General features: G+C 39.4%; 1 protein-coding gene and 2 long non-coding RNA genes across 7 annotated transcripts in view; 2 read left to right on the top strand and 1 right to left on the bottom strand.

Annotated features, from left to right (window-relative positions):
* LOC107481588 (berberine bridge enzyme-like 26) overlaps nt 1–16,368 on the bottom strand; it is a 64,352-nt gene that overhangs the window by 43,615 nt on the left and 4,369 nt on the right. The window lies entirely within an intron of this gene.
* LOC110279556 (uncharacterized) lies at nt 1,895–16,266 on the top strand. Of its 4 annotated transcripts, none has more exons than XR_008006632.1 (5): nt 1,895–2,160; nt 2,623–2,716; nt 2,836–2,894; nt 3,070–3,484; nt 16,063–16,266. It is a non-coding gene; the product is annotated as an uncharacterized LOC110279556 (long non-coding RNA). The 4 variants fall into 4 exon arrangements; XR_008006631.1 differs by lacking the exon at nt 16,063–16,266 and having other exon boundaries at nt 3,070–3,299; nt 3,408–4,050; XR_008006629.1 differs by lacking the exon at nt 16,063–16,266 and having other exon boundaries at nt 3,070–4,050.
* LOC127745441 (uncharacterized) lies at nt 4,589–8,151 on the top strand. 2 transcript variants are annotated; one of them, XR_008006628.1, is made up of 4 exons: nt 4,792–4,819; nt 5,410–5,679; nt 6,860–7,254; nt 7,845–8,151. It is a non-coding gene; the product is annotated as an uncharacterized LOC127745441 (long non-coding RNA). The 2 variants fall into 2 exon arrangements; XR_008006627.1 differs by having other exon boundaries at nt 4,589–5,679.

Here is a 16,368-nt window from a genome sequence, read left to right on the forward strand (position 1 = left end):
GAAATCAAAATCAATAAGCAACTTCTCAAGGTTATTCTAAATAATCTCCAAAAGTTCCAGACATATTATTATATTATAATAATAATAAGTGCCATAAAACAACAATTTTTTTTTAAAAAAAGTGCAAACATCATTTTAACAGAAAAGAAAAATTGTTTAAATTCAGATTGACATTAGATCAACACACTTTTTTCTCTATTGCACACACCACCTTCCAAGTAAATGAAGGAACAAGAACATACCCCGAAGTTGTGAAACCGAATACCAAGCCATACTCTGCATTTGACCAATCACTTATTGGCAGTAAAATCCAAACTTCTTCAGCCTTCATTTATATATCCCGAGAGGCATCCAAAACCTCACTTAAAATCATAACAATCTCCCCACTTGTCTTCCTTCATTCCTGGAAGTGGCCTTTTTTAAATCATACAAAAAGCAATGCACAAAATCATTCACCTACACAAGTAAACAAAAGAACAAAACAAAGTAGATTCTTTTCTAGACATTGAAAATCATATTTGAACCCTAACTACTTTGTAATTTCAAACTCTTTTAACTAAAAAAAACACTAATGCCGAAAGTGTTTCAAGAATTAGCCTGTATGTGCCACGAGAGCATTCTGCGAAACCTTCCGCATCGAAAACTTCCGGGAAGCCAAGCCATGCGGGAGCGCCATTTGCGATTTGGAAGGTTGCAATCGTACAGATGAAACAAACACCTTAGGGTTTTGGAATGGGTTCTGATGTGGCTTCGGCGTCGGTTATCGGGGGGAGTTTCCCCCATCGCCACGGCGGGAACGGTGTAGGTGGCCGTACATTCGCGGGAAAATGGAAACGAAATTGCGAAACGATAGTGACAGTGGCGCGATGCATGGAATGGAACACAGAAAAACTGTGACTCCAACCAAAAGGGAAAACAAAAAAAAAATCAAAGACGAATTTATTGAGCAAAACTGAATTATGGAAGTCCAATAAGAGTCCAATGTGAGCCCATTTTATATGTTGTTGTTAGCGTCTATCTTAAGCCCACTGACTCTAATGTTCGCGTATGGTCATAAATTTCGATCTACTGCACCGACAAGGAAATTTTTTTAAAAAACTAAAATAAAAAACACGCTATAGCACCGACCAATAAAAAAAGTCTGTTTGTCCTATTCCTATGTTTGTAAGAACTCAGAAGTAAGAACTAATAAAACTAGTAGTTTGTAGTTTTTAAATAATTTAACAAAATTTAAATTTTATCTATTAAAATATGTTTCATTAGATGGTAAAATTAGAATACATTTTCTTATAATAAATCTAACATAAAAATACAAAACTATTTATAAAAAATCATAACACTAATAAAATGATAGTATATTTAACCTTTTATTTATCTGAATATATAAAAGATTAAAAAAATAAAATTAGTCAAACAATTATGAGTTTGAATATTATAAATAGTAAAAGGTATTTTTTATTTGTTTATAGATATACATAATAAAAAATATTAACAAAACTACGAGAAAAACATAAAATAAATGGTTACTGAAATATATTTTTGTGTGTGTGTCTATTGAAAAAGTTATTGAAATATATTTGGACCTAAATCAAACTCTTTATGTATAAGAATCAAACCTAAAATTGACCATATTTGCAGAAATAAAAGGTTGATCAAGCATTATTATTATTATTATCGTCAGTTAGCTTAGCTTTTTTTTTTTTGGGTTCTAAAATGGGTCAGGTTGGGCCAAAGAAATTTAATTTTTGTCACAAAAGTAGCGTTTTTGGTTAGCGTCAATGGTAAGCCTACCTAAACCTATAAATATGCCTCGTTTGTGAGTCTTATTCGAGTGTGAATTTTCTGTTTTCAATTTTCATCATCCCTTTCTGAAGTCTTATTCGACTGTGAATTTTCTGTTTTCAATTTTCATCATCCTTTTCTGATTTATGCTTTCTCTGAATTTTCGGTCTCCTGTTCTTCATGCATTGCCATAAGCATATCGTAGCTGCATTATGTTGCGGGTGAAAGAAACGAGAACATTGCCACTAGGGTTCTTTTTTCTATGCATTTCGTGATGCCATTGGTAATGTGAAGCAGAACGGTGGCAGAGAAGAAGCTATCCATGTAGTGAAAGAACAAACACTGCATCACCTCTCTCGCCTCCTCAAGGATTTCAAGGTCAATTACTCTTCACTCGTCACTCTATCTTTCTCCCCCTTTTCTGTTTTCTTTTCCTTTCACAATTGTAAAAGTTCATAACTCTTTTGGAAATCTTGGTTCCTTTTCACAATCAGAAAAACGAGGAAGAGGATCAAGATGGTATCTTTCTTTTCTTTGTTTGCACGTTCGAATAGGACTCTTTTTTTTTTTCTAAGAAAAAGAAACTTTTCCACTGCACTATTAGTGAGTCAGTGGCAATGCCTCAAGATTCAAGAATCAAGATCTTTCTACTTTCTATTTTAGGGTTTCTTTGGTTTTGCTTTGTTATCCTTACAAGACAAGTTCAAGCTTTGATGTTTTGAAATTAAGCAATGGGTATTATTTTTAATGTTTTAAAAATTGGATAAAAAAAAGAAAATATGCGGGAGGGGGTCGCTTTGATTTTGCATGGTGCTAAAAGAATTCTTGTATATACTGCAGTTACTGAATAGAATTGGGGATGGTCAAGCCTTATTACACGTATATTGTCAATTTAGTAGAGTCAGCATAATGAATTTACTCTGGTGATTCTCAGGTGATAAAGTAATTTGCTAGTTGTGTTATTAACATGTTTTTCATTGCAATAAGTACATTACTGATTGTCAACATGTAATTTTCTTTCATTTTCTTGTCTTACATGCTACCCATGAACAGGTGGAAGTGGAACCTGCTACTCTTGTGCTATTAGGCCAACAATGCAAAAAGTTTTTTTGGTATTATTGATTGCCGGACTCTCTTTTATATTTTTACAATAATGTTGCAATCACCCTTAGATGGTGTTTTTGGCAATTTGACATGTCCTACTTTTAATTCTAGTTGAAGCTGTGATTGTTTTCTGTACACTATAATAAGCAATTCTTTTTTTTTTTTTTGTGCTGTGGAATTCAGGCCTCTGCTATCGCTACATAATGAAATTGGAATGGATCCACTAGTCATTAGAGTAAGGGCAGTGCCTGGGCTTGTTGCTGCGGATAACTTTGCTCTTTGGTCAGTGTTAATTCAAAATTTGGCAAAAATTGGATATGACATGGCTTCCTATGATTGGAAATTTTCTTTCGAAAATACTCAGGTTCAATTATTATTTCAAGAGTAAACCTACAATTATAACCTCTGGAGAGGTATACTTTCAACTAGTATAATTTAAGTTGGACAATGCATTTTAGAGACCAGTCTGTATGTAGATGGAGGAGTAAAATTGAGCTTTTGTTTTTGCTTCTTGGTTTAAGGTACAAAGATTGATGGACGCTAGCTATCTAGTTAGACTTGTTGGAGACCCAATACTGAAGGCATCCTGACTCTTGAGGTTGGTGCAGTTTCTTTTTTTCTTTTTTTCTTTTTTTACTTTAGTCATGATTTCTCATTATTCATTTTCTGTGCATATTAAATAAAAATGTTTTGCTCCTTTAAAAAGTCATTCATAAAAATTTATTTCCACATTGGAATTTGGAAAGAATGATGGATATCAATGTGGCTAGAATCATTTTTGAGATAAGCATAATGGTTGATCTTACGAGCATGGTAGAACAGTGGGATTATATTCATGACTCTTTTGAATATGTTAAAAGAAATGCTATACTAAGAAGCATGGTATGCATGTCATTCATAACACGGTCTATGTAGAACTTTGTTGCAATTACATAGACGATTTCAAGTCCGGAAAAAAAAGGAGGATGAATGATGGACCCAATTTATGATCTTAAAAATTGAGATATGACATTTTTGGACCCAATTTGAAATAAAGGAGGATGGTATACGTTGCTTTTATGATATGAAAAGAATGTGGCATGATGTATGTAATCCGATTGATCTAAAAAAATAGTTTTTATGATCTCAAAGATTGAGATATGACATATTTGGACCCAATTTGAAATAAAGGAAGATGGTATATGTTGCTTTTATGATATGAGAAGGCGGGTGATGTACTTGATCTAATTGATCCAAATCGATAGCTTTAAAGATCTCAAAAATTGAGATCTAACATACTTGGACCCAATTTGAAATAAAGGAGAATGGTATACGTTGCTTTTATAATATGAGAACACGGTGGCATGATGTACTTGACCCAATTGATCCAAAACGATAGCTTTTATGATCTCAAAGATTGAGATATGGCATAACAATTTGAAGTAAAGGAGGATGGTATTGTTTTTATGATACGAGAAGAAGCTGGAATGATGTACTTGACCCAATTGATCTAAAAAAATAGCTTTATGATCTTAAAGATTTAGCGATGACATACTTGAACCCAATTTAAAATAAATAAAGACGGTATACATTGCTTTTGATAAAAAATGATAGCTTTTATGATCTCAAAATTTGAGAAATGACATACTTGACCGAATACGAAATAAAGAAAGATGGTATATATTGCTTTTATGATATGAGAAGAAGATGGCATGATGTACTTAAACAAATTGATTCAAAAGTTAGCTTTTATGATCTCAAAGACTAAGAGACGATGTACTTGGACCCAATTTTAAATCAACGAAATTAAGGAGGATGGTAAATATTGCTTTTATGATACGAGAAGAAGGTAGCCTGATGTTCACGATCCAATTAATCTAAAATGATAGATTTTATGATCTAAATAGTGGCGTGACGATGAACCAAGGTCGTGGCATGCTTGTAACATGAAAATGTACTATAGTTAAAAGCGAACTTCACTCCCTAATGTACTCTTTTTTCCGACTTCACGGTTTTTTCCCAAAAAAGGGTTTTCCTGAAGGGGGTTTTAACGAGGCATCAAAGTGGAGCCTGGGCTGAAGAACTCCCTCAAGTACTATGGGTATATCGGACTACACCTCACTCTGCCACAGGAGAAACATCCTTCCGACTTGCTTATGGCATAGAAGCCATGATACCAATTGAAATTAATGAGCACAGTCCAAGGGTGAGCTTCTACGATGAGGTTGGCAACGTACAGGGGTATAAAGAAGAGCTCGAGTTACTCCCTGAAGTCCGAGAACAAGCCCAGATAAGAGAAGCAGTGTTGAAGCAAAGGATGAAAAACAAAAACAAAAAGAAAGTCATCCGAAGAAGCTTTGTTCCAGACGACCTGGGCTAAATCAAAAATGACATCGGAGTCAACAAATGGGGGGAACGAAAGCTCGCTGCTAATTGAAAAGGGCAATATAAGATAAGTGATGTCTTAGGAAAGGCATACTACAAAGTAACCGACTTGAACGGTACCGAGCTACCAAGGTCGTGGCATGCTTGTAACATGAAAAGGTACTATAGTTAAAAGCGAACTTCACTCCCTGATGTACTCTTTTTCCCGACTTCACGGTTTTTTCCCAAAAAAGGGTTTTCTTGAAGGGGGTTTTAACGAGGCATCAAAGTGGAGCCTGTGCTGAAGAGCTCCCTCAAGTACTATGGGTATATCGGACTACACCTCACTCTGCCACAGGAGAAACATCCTTCCGACTTGCTTATGGCATAGAAGCCATGATACCAATTGAAATCAATGAGCAAAGTCCAAGGGTGAGCTTCTACGATGAGGTTGGCAACGTACAGGGGTATAAAGAAGAGCTTGAGTTACTCCCTGAAGTCCGAGAACAAGCCCAGATAAGAGAAGCAGCGTTGAAGCAAAGGAAGACAAACAGAAACAAAAAGAAAGTCATCCGAAGAAGCTTCTTCCCAGACGACCTGGGCTTAATCAGAAATGACATCGGAGTCAACAAATGGGGGGAACGAAAGCTCGCTGCTAATTGAAAAGGGCAATATAACATAAGTGAAGTCTTAGGAAAGGCATACTACAAAGTAACCGACTTGAACGGTACCGAGCTACCAAGGTCGTGGCATGCTTGTAACATGAAAAGGTACTATAGTTAAAAGCGAACTTCACTCCCTAATGTACTCTTTTTTCCGACTTCACGGTTTTTTCCCAAAAAAGGGTTTTCTTGAAGGGGGTTTTAACGAGGCATCAAAGTGGAGCCTGTGCTGAAGAACTCCCTCAAGTACTATGGGTATATCGGACTACACCTCACTCTGCCACAGGAGAAACATCCTTCCGACTTGCTTATGGCATAGAAGCCATGATACCAATTGAAATCAATGAGCAAAGTCCAAGGGTGAGCTTCTACGATGAGGTTGGCAACGTACAGGGGTATAAAGAAGAGCTCGAGTTACTCCCTGAAGTCCGAGAACAAGCCCAGATAAGAGAAGCAGCGTTGAAGCAAAGGATGACAAACAGATACAAAAAGAAAGTCATTCGAAGAAGCTTTGTCTCAGACGACCTGGTCTTAATCAGAAATGACATCGGAGTCAACAAATGGGGGGAACGAAAGCTCGCTGCTAATTGAAAAGGGCAATATAAGATAAGTGAAGTCTTAGGAAAGGCATACTACAAAGTAACCGACTTGAACGGTACCGAGCTACCAAGGTCGTGGCATGCTTGTAACATGAAAAGGTACTATAGTTAAAAGCGAACTTCACTCCCTGATGTACTCTTTTTCCCGACTTCACGGTTTTTTCCCAAAAAAAGGTTTTCCTGAAGGGGGTTTTAACGAGGCATCAAAGTGGAGCCTGGGCTGAAGAACTCCCTCAAGTACTATGGGTATATCGGACTACACCTCACTTTGCCACAGGAGAAACATCCTTCCGACTTGCTTATGGCATAGAAGCCATGATACTAATTGAAATCAATGAGCAAAGTCCAAGGGTGAGCTTCTACGATGAGGTTGGCAACGTACAGGGGTATAAAGAAGAGCTCGAGTTACTCCCTGAAGTCCGAGAACAAGCCCAGATAAGAGAAGCAGCGTTGAAGCAAAGGATGACAAACAGATACAAAAAGAAAGTCATTCGAAGAAGCTTTGTCCTAGACGACCTGGTCTTAATGAGAAATGACATCGGAGTCAACAAATGGGGGGAAAGAAAGCTCGCTGCTAATTGAAAAGGGCAATATAAGATAAGTGATGTCTTAGGAAAGGCATACTACAAAGTAACCGACTTGAACGGTACCGAGCTACCAAGGTCGTGGCATGCTTGTAACATGAAAAGGTACTATAGTTAAAAGCGAACTTCACTCCCTAATGTACTCTTTTTTCCGACTTCACGGTTTTTTCCCAAAAAAGGGTTTTCTTGAAGGGGGTTTTAACGAGGCATCAAAGTGGAGCCTGTGCTGAAGAACTCCCTCAAGTACTATGGGTATATCGGACTACACCTCACTCTGCCACAGGAGAAACATCCTTCCGACTTGCTTATGGCATAGAAGCCATGATACCAATTGAAATCAATGAGCAAAGTCCAAGGGTGAGCTTCTACGATGAGGTTGGCAACGTACAGGGGTATAAAGAAGAGCTCGAGTTACTCCCTGAAGTCCGAGAACAAGCCCAGATAAGAGAAGCAGCGTTGAAGCAAAGGATGACAAACAGATACAAAAAGAAAGTCATCCGAAGAAGCTTCGTCCCAGACGACCTGGGCTTAATCAGAAATGACATCGGAGTCAACAAATGGGGGGAACGAAAGCTCGCTGCTAATTGAAAAGGGCAATATAAGATAAGTGAAGTCTTAGGAAAGGCATACTACAAAGTAACCGACTTGAACGGTACCGAGCTACCAAGGTCGTGGCATGCTTGTAACATGAAAAGGTACTATAGTTAAAAGCGAACTTCACTCCCTGATGTACTCTTTTTCCCGACTTCACGGTTTTTTCCCAAAAAAAGGTTTTCCTGAAGGGGGTTTTAACGAGGCATCAAAGTGGAGCCTGGGCTGAAGAACTCCCTCAAGTACTATGGGTATATCGGACTACACCTCACTCTGCCACAGGAGAAACATCCTTCCGACTTGCTTATGGCATAGAAGCCATGATACCAATTGAAATCAATGAGCAAAGTCCAAGGGTGAGCTTCTACGATGAGGTTGGCAACGTACATGGGTATAAAGAAGAGCTCGAGTTACTCCCTGAAGTCCGAGAACAAGCCCAGATAAGAGAAGCAGCGTTGAAGCAAAGGATGACAAACAGAAACAAAAAGAAAGTCATCCGAAGAAGCTTCGTCCCAGACGACCTGGGCTTAATCAGAAATGACATCGGAGTCAACAAATGGGGGGAACGAAAGCTCGCTGCTAATTGAAAAGGGCAATATAACATAAGTGAAGTCTTAGGAAAGGCATACTACAAAGTAACCGACTTGAACGGTACCGAGCTACCAAGGTCGTGGCATGCTTGTAACATGAAAAGGTACTATAGTTAAAAGCGAACTTCACTCCCTGATTTACTCTTTTTCCCGACTTCACGGTTTTTTTCCAAAAAAGAATTTTCCTGAAGGGGGTTTTAACGAGGCATCAAAGTGGAGCCTGGGCTGAAGAACTCCCTCAAGTACTATGGGTATATCGGACTACACCTCACTCTGCCACAGGAGAAACATCCTTCCGACTTGCTTATGGCATAGAAGCCATGATACCAATTGAAATCAATGAGCAAAGTCCAAGGGTGAGCTTCTACGATGAGGTTGGCAACGTACAGGGGTATAAAGAAGAGCTCGAGTTACTCCCTGAAGTCCGAGAACAAGCCCAGATAAGAGAAGCAGCGTTGGAGCAAAGGATGACAAACAGATACAAAAAGAAAGTCATTCGAAGAAGTTTCGTCCCAAACGACCTGGTTTTAATCAGAAATGACATTGGAGTCAACAAATGGGGGGAACGAAAGCTCGCTGCTAATTGAAAAGGGCAATATAAGATAAGTGATGTCTTAGGAAAGGCATACTACAAAGTAACCGACTTGAACGGTACCGAGCTACCAAGGTCGTGGCATGCTTGTAACATGAAAATGTACTATAGTTAAAAGCGAACTTCACTCCCTGATGTACTCTTTTTCCCGACTTCACGGTTTTTTCCCAAAAAAGGGTTTTCTTGAAGGGGGTTTTAACGAGGCATCAAAGTGGAGCCTGTGCTGAAGAACTCCCTCAAGTACTATGGGTATATCGGACTACACCTCACTCTGCCACAGGAGAAACATCCTTCCGACTTGCTTATGGCATAGAAGCCATGATACCAATTGAAATCAATGAGCAAAGTCCAAGGGTGAGCTTCTACGATGAGGTTGGCAACGTACAGGGGTATAAAGAAGAGCTCGAGTTACTCCCTGAAGTCCGAGAACAAGCCCAGATAAGAGAAGCAGCGTTGAAGAAAAGGATGACAAACAGATACAAAAAGAAAGTCATCCGAAGAAGCTTTGTCCTAGACGACCTGGTCTTAATCAGAAATGACATCGGAGTCAACAAATGGGGGGAATGAAAGCTCGCTGCTAATTGAAAAGGGCAATATAAGATAAGTGAAGTCTTAGGAAAGGCATACTACAAAGTAACCGACTTGAACGGTACCGAGCTACCAAGGTCGTGGCATGCTTGTAACATGAAAAGGTACTATAGTTAAAAGCGAACTTCACTCCCTGATGTACTCTTTTTCCCGACTTCTTGGTTTTTTCCCAAAAAAAGGTTTTCCTGAAGGGGGTTTTAACGAGGCATCAAAGTGGAGACTAAAGGGCAACAATTTTTAAACCCTTAGTAGCAAAAAGTACCTTTTGCCTAATAAATAAAGGTCTTTTCCTACATCTCTTTGTAAATTTCATTAAGTTATCACCATTTTTCTATGAAACGCACCGAACTTAAGCTCAACAAAATGTGAAAACCCCATGACCGACCTAAGTGGTTGTCAGGATAAAACGACGAGGTACGAGTCGGTGTAAAGAGGTCATAAAAACATATCATAATAACTCGGAAATATATTGACTAACAAGTTGGAAAAACCGAGAAGAATTGAAATGTATCGCGAAAATAACCTAAGTTAGGAATGATTCAAATAAGAAAATTCGAATCCATAAGGAATACCAAAAAGAGAAAAAAGAAAGCCATCAAAAGCGAAGGCACAAGCTGACTCAAGTCTTTGAAAAATCCAAAAACAACTTAGACAAGACACAGCCTGCCCAGATAAGAAGGCTTTTTCAAAGATGAAAATATCAAAAGGGGGGTTTTGTTTTAAGAAAAACCTAATGAAAATTTGCAGAAAGCATGAACACGCCAAATCAATCTTAAACCCCTTATCCAAAAAAAGGGTAGAAATTAAACGCATTTTTTGTTAACGGCCATAAAAGGCCAGGAAGAGTTTTACTCTTTTTCCCGACTTCACGGTTTTTTTCCAAAAAAGAATTTTCCTGAAGGGGGTTTTAACGAGGCATCAAAGTGGAGCCTGGGCTGAAGAACTCCCTCAAGTCTTAGTAGCAAAAAGTACCTTTTGCCTAATAAATAAAGGTCTTTTCCTACATCTCTTTGTAAATTTCATTAAGTTATCACCATTTTTCTATGAAACGCACCGAACTTAAGCTCAACAAAATGTGAAAACCCCATGACCGACCTAAGTGGTTGTCAGGATAAAACGACGAGGTACGAGTCGGTGTAAAGAGGTCATAAAAACATATCATAATAACTCGGAAATATATTGACTAACAAGTTGGAAAAACCGAGAAGAATTGAAATGTATCGCGAAAATAACCTAAGTTAGGAATGATTCAAATAAGAAAATTCGAATCCATAAGGAATACCAAAAAGAGAAAAAAGAAAGCCATCAAAAGCGAAGGCACAAGCTGACTCAAGTCTTTGAAAAATCCAAAAACAACTTAGACAAGACACAGCCTGCCCAGATAAGAAGGCTTTTTCAAATAACGTACAGGGGTATAAAGAAGAGCTCGAGTTACTCCCTGAAGTCCGAGAACAAGCCCAGATAAGAGAAACAGTGTTGAAGCAAAGGATGACAAACAAAAACAAAAAGAAAGTCATCCGAAGAAGCTTCGTCCCAGACGACCTGGGCTTAATCAAAAATGACATCGAGTCAACAAATGGGGGGAACGAAAGCTCGCTGCTAATTGAAAAGGGCAATATAAGATAAGTGATGTCTTAGGAAAGGCATACTACAAAGTAACCGACTTGAACGGTACCGAGCTACCAAGGTCGTGGCATGTTTGTAACATGAAAATGTACTATAGTTAAAAGCGAGCTTCACTCCCTGATGTACTCTTTTTCCCGACTTCACGGTTTTTTCCCAAGAAAGGGTTTTCTTGAAGGGGATTTTAACGAGGCATTAAAGTGGAGCCTGTGCTGAAGAACTCCCGCAAGTACTATGGGTATATCGGACTACACCTCAGTCTGCCACAGGAGAAATATCCTTCCGACTTGCTTATGGCATAGAAGCCATGATACCAATTGAAATCAATGAGCAAAGTCCAAGGGTGAGCTTCTACGATGAGGTTGGCAACGTACAGGGGTATAAAGAAGAGCTTGAGTTACTCCCTCAAGTCCGAGAACAAGCACAGATAAGAGAAGCAGCGTTGAAGCAAAGGATGACAAACAGATACAAAAAAAAAGTCATCCGAAGAAGCTTTGTCCCAGACGACCTGGTCTTAATCAGAAATGACATCGGAGTCAACAAATGGGGGGAACGAAAGCTCGCTGCTAATTGAAAAGGGCAATATAACATAAGTGAATTCTTAGGAAATGCATACTACAAAGTAACCGACTTGAACGGTACCGAGCTACGAAGGTCGTGGCATGCTTGTAACATGAAAAGGTACTATAGTTAAAAGCGAACTTCACTCCCTGATGTACTCTTTTTCCCGACTTCACGGTTTTTTCCCAAAAAAGGGTTTTCCTGAAGAGGGTTTTAACGAGGCATCAAAGTAGAGCCTGGGTTGAAGAACTCTCTCAAGTACTATAGGCATATCGGACTACACCTCAGTCTGTCACAGGAGAAACACCCTTCCGACTTGCTTATGGCATAGAAGCCATGATACCAATTGAAATCAATGAGCAAAATCCAAGGGTAAGCTTCTACGATGAGGTTGGCAACGTACAGGGGCATAAAGTGGAGCTCGAGCTACTCCCTGAAGTCCGAGAACAAGCCCAGACAAGAGAAGCCGCGTTTTAGCAAAGGATGACAAACAAATACAAAAAGAATGTCATTCGAATAAGCTTCGTCACAGACGACCTGTTCTTAATCAGAAATGACATCGGAGTCAACAAATGGGGGGGAACAAAAGCTCGCTTCTAATTGAAAAGGCCATATAAGATAAGTGAAGTCTTAGGAAAGGCATACTATAAGGTAACCGACTTGAGCGGTACCGAGCAACCAAGGTCGTGGCATGCTTGTAACATGAAAAGGTACTATAGTTAAAAGCGAACTTCACTCCCTGATGTACTCTTTTTCCCGACTTCACGGTTTTTTTCCAAAAAAGAGTTTTCTTGAAGGGGGTTTTAACGAGGCATCAAAGTGGAGCCTGGGTTGAAGAACTCCCTCAAGTACTATGGACATATCGGACAACACATCAGTCTGCCACAGGAGAAACACTCTTCCGACTTGCTTATGGCATAGAACCCATGATACCAATTGAAATCAATGAGCAAAGTCCAAGGGTGAGCTTCTACGATGAGGTTGGCAACGTACAGGGGCATAAAGAAGAGCTCGAGCTACTCCCTGAAGTTCGAGAACAAGCCCAGATAAGAGAAGCAGCGTTGAAGCAAAGGATGACAAATAGATACAAAAAGAAAGTCATTCGAAGAAGCTTTGTCCCAGACGACCAGGTCTTAATCAGAAATGACATCGGAGTCAAGAAATGGGGGGAACGACAGCTCGCTGCTAATTGAAAAGGGCCATATAAGATAAGTGAAGTCTTAGGAAAGGGATACTACAAGTTAACCGACTTGAGCGCTACCGAGCCACCAAGGTCGTGGCATGCTTGTAACATGAAAAGGTACTATAGTTAAAAGCGAACTTCACTCCCTGATGTACTCTTTTTCCCGACTTCACGGTTTTTTCCCAAAAAAGGGTTTTCCTGAAGGGGGTTTTAACGAGGCATCAAAGTGGAGCCTGGGCTGAAGAACTCCCTCAAGTACTATGGGCATATCGGACTACACCTCAGTCTGCCACAAGAGAAACACCCTTCCGACTTGCTTATGGCATAGAAGCCATGATACTAGTTGAAATCAATGAGCAAAGTCCAAGGGTGAGCTTCTTCGATGAGGTTTGCAACGTATAGGGGCATAAAGAAGAGCTCGAGCTACTCCCTGAAGTCCGAGAACAAGCCCAGATAAGAGAAGCAGCGTTGAAGCAAAGGATGACAAACAGATACAAAAAGAAAGTCATTCAAAGATGCTTTGTCCCAGACGACCTGGTCTTAATCAGAAATGACATCGGAGTCAACAAATGGGGGGAACAAAAGCTCGCTGCTAATTGAAATGGTCCATATAAGATAAGTGAAGTCTTAGGAAATGGATACTACAAGGTAACTGACTTGAGCGGTACCGAGCTACCAAGGTCGTGGCATGCTTGTAACATGAAAAGGTACTATAGTTAAAAGCGAACTTCACTTTCTGATGTACTCTTTTTTCCAGCTTCACGGTTTTTTCCCAAAAAAGGGTTTTCATGAAGGGAATTTTAACGAGGCATCAAAGTGGAGGCTAGGGGAAAATAAGTCTCTAAAATTTTCCTAGTAGCAAAAAGTACCTTCGTCACAAGGTTATACTGGCCGGGTTGAAGAAAAGGTTGCAAGATGCAAAGGGAGCCTGTGCTGAAGAACTCCCTCAAGTACTATGGGCATATCGGACTACACCTCAGTCTGCCACAGGAGAAACACCCTTCCGACTTGCTCATGGCATAGAAGCCATAATACCAATTGAAATCAATGAGCAAAGTCCAAGGGTGAGCTTCTACGATGAGGTTGGCAACGTACAGGGGCTTAAAGAAGAGCTCAAGTTACTCCCTGAAGTCCAGGAACAAGCCCAGATAAGAGAAGCAGCATTGAAGCAAAAGATGACAAACAGATACAAAAAGAAAGTCATTCGAAGAAGTTTCGTCCCAGACGACCTGGTCTTAATAAAAAATGACGTCGGAGTCAACAAATGGGGGGAACAAAAGCTCGCTGCTAATTGAAAAGGGCCATATAAGATAAGTGAAGTCTTAGGAAGGGGATGCTACAAGGTAACCGACTTGAGCGGTACCGAGCTACCAAGGTCGTGGCATGCTTGTAACATGAAAATGTACTATAGTTAAAAGCGAATTTCACTCCCTGGTGTACTCTTTTTCCCGACTTCACGGTTTTTTTCCAAAAAAGTGTTTTCCTGAAGGGGGTTTTAACGAGGCATCAAAGTGGAGGCTAGGGGAAAATAAGTCCTTAAAATTTTCCTAGTAGCAAAAAGTACATTCATCAATCAATAAAGATCTTTTCATTATATCTCTTTATAAATTCCATTATTATTATCATTTTACGAAACGCGCCGACTTAAACTCGAAAAAACGTGAAAATCCCATACCCGACCTACATATTCGACCAAATGATAACTCGGTATCCAAAAACCAGGAACGACTATCTAGTCGAAAAATCCGAGAAAAATAAAATGCATCGCAGAAATAACCTAAGTTACAGAAATTCAATAAGCAAAAATTGAATATGAGGAATACAAAGGAGATAAGAAAAAAAATCATTCAAAGGCAAAGGCTGTTGTCAAAATCACAGCCTGATTTTTGCGGGGTTTTTCATAAAAAACATAACAAAAGAAAATCGCAGAAAGCATGCACATGCCAAATATATCTTAAAACCCTTATCCAAAAAAGGGCGATCTCAATAAAACAAAAATAAATTTTTGTTAATGACCAAAAATGCCGAAAAAAGTCAACAACAAACCACCGAAACAATAAATAGAAAATTGTTCAAAAAAGGGGCCCACAAGCCGGGCCCCAAGTAGCTCAAATCAATTAATGGGAAGGAAGATTAGAGTCACCAACTGGAAGGGAGTTCGGGTTTGCAGCAGGAGAGGTCGGAGCAGTCTCTTCAACAGGAGTCTGGGCCTCTGAAGACGTCGGCAGCAAGTTGAGGCAGCCAACAAGGTTATACTGGCCGGGTTGAAGAAAAGGTTGCAAGATGCGAAGGGAGCCTGGGCTGATGAACTCCTTCAAGTACTATGGGCATATCGGACTACACCTCGGTCTGCCACAGGAGAAACATCCTTCCGACTTGCTTATGGCATAGAAGCCATGATACCAATTGAAATCAATGAGCAAAGTCCAAAGGTGAGCTTCTACGATGAGGTTGGCAACATACAGGGGCATAAGAAGAACTCGAGCTACTCCCTGAAGTCTGAGAACAAGCCCAGATAAGAGAAGTAGTGTTGAAGCAAAGGATGACAAACAGATACAAAAAGAAAGTCATTCGAAGAAGCTTCATCCCAGACGACCTGGTCTTAATCAGAAATGACATCGGAGTCAAGAAATGGGGGGAACGATAGCTCGCTGCTAATTGAAGTCGCCAATCACGCTCCAGAGATGATTAGTATTTTTCGACAAAAGACCCAAGTTATTCCAAAGCAATTTTCTATTAACCTTTTGGGGGCTTTCGTATATAGCAGTAAGAAGTCAAGGAGCAGAATTATTACAAGATACCAGTAAATGAACATATTGTTTATTATGACCCAAAATATCAACCTTCCAAATATTTGGATTCCAAAGAGCCTAAGTACCACCAGAATGCCCAACAGCATCTTCAATAAAACAACCCTTAAATTCCAATTTATTCCTGACTTTCAGACCTTGATCCCCACTAAGGTGAGTTTTGAAGAGAAGGAAAAATTTTGCATCAAATTCACGTTTTAAATCTTTAATAACAGTGAGAAAGGATTTAGAGCCAGACCTCTAAAATTTCAACTGATAATATTCATAAGACCAAAAAAGAAGAGCAAGGTTATGAAAAACCTGAAAATTATTGTTGGGCATTTGCCCTTTGTTTCAGACCGCTGCGGTCCTGAAAAGAGCTTTCCTCTTCATTCTTGCTCATTGGCGACACCATTATATGAACATCAAGAGGTCTGCATTATTAACTATTAACTGCCTTCTCTTTTATAGCGCCATCTGAAGAGGAGCTCGCACCCAATCATTGAGTGGAGAGATTCGTTTTTACAATATGATACTCCAGGACCTTACTGGACTCCTTTGTTACCAAGAAGGTATCACCGACGTATACTATCAAGCATCACTATTTCCAAAGCTTCCATATTGGGTTCCTACTATACGTGTGAGTTTCAATTTCAAGAGTATTAACTACTTGTAATATATTAATGTAAATTTTGGCTTATTAAAGACTATGAGTGTGTTTGGCAACTACTTTGAAAAGAATAAAAGTGCGTTTAAGTTTGTTTTTTTTTTATGTTT

Source organism: Arachis duranensis, chromosome 3, assembly GCF_000817695.3.
Source record: "Arachis duranensis cultivar V14167 chromosome 3, aradu.V14167.gnm2.J7QH, whole genome shotgun sequence".
In the NCBI taxonomy this organism is placed as follows: domain Eukaryota; kingdom Viridiplantae; phylum Streptophyta; class Magnoliopsida; order Fabales; family Fabaceae; genus Arachis; species Arachis duranensis.